At 62.0% G+C, this 529-nt stretch overlaps 1 non-coding gene across 1 annotated transcript; it reads right to left on the bottom strand.

Moving 5' to 3' along the window:
- Positions 1-371: 371 nt before the first annotated feature.
- Positions 372-515, bottom strand: LOC112397426 (small Cajal body-specific RNA 20). The gene has a single exon (XR_003002797.1).
- Between the last annotated feature and the right edge of the window lie 14 nt (positions 516-529).

The following is a 529-nucleotide window of genomic DNA, read 5'->3' as shown; positions in this document are numbered from 1 at the left end:
CCTGGCTGGCGCCCAGGTCAAACCAGGCAGGGAAAACGGTGGGCTTCCTCCCAACTGAGGTGGCCTCAGATGCCCTTCTACAACAGCCTCCGTGCCTGGACCCCGTTCCAGGTGGCATCCACCGGGAACAAGCAGTTGTGTCTAGGAGGGCAGGAGGTGAGAGGCCCCCTCACTGGCGGGTGTCTGTACAGTAGGTGATCATGTGATCACTTGTTGGGGGTGCATACGTCCTTGCCTGGGGACAACCTAGGCCAGGATCAGCCCATGAGAGCCTGGCAGCGTCCTGGGAAGGAAAGCCAGAGGCCCCGTGCCCAGTGCTGCCACGTAAGGCCCAGCTTGGTGTAGACCAAGTAGGGGCTCCCAGCAACTACAAACGTCTGAGGTAGGAAAACAAGGCTGCCCAGCTCATGGCAGCCCCGTCAGGGATTCCTCCAGGGCTGATCTGCGCTTCCAGCCCAAGGGCTGAGGAGTAGAGGTCCCCTCCACCCCACACACAGCCCCATGGGAGAGAGGCCCTCTCCTGCTGGAG

This window comes from Neophocaena asiaeorientalis, unplaced genomic scaffold (assembly GCF_003031525.2).
Source record: "Neophocaena asiaeorientalis asiaeorientalis breed wild unplaced genomic scaffold, Neophocaena_asiaeorientalis_V1.1 scaffold4784, whole genome shotgun sequence".
Lineage (NCBI taxonomy): Eukaryota > Metazoa > Chordata > Mammalia > Artiodactyla > Phocoenidae > Neophocaena > Neophocaena asiaeorientalis.
Note: the sequence above shows the minus strand (reverse complement) of the source record. Positions and strands in the feature narration are given on the sequence as shown.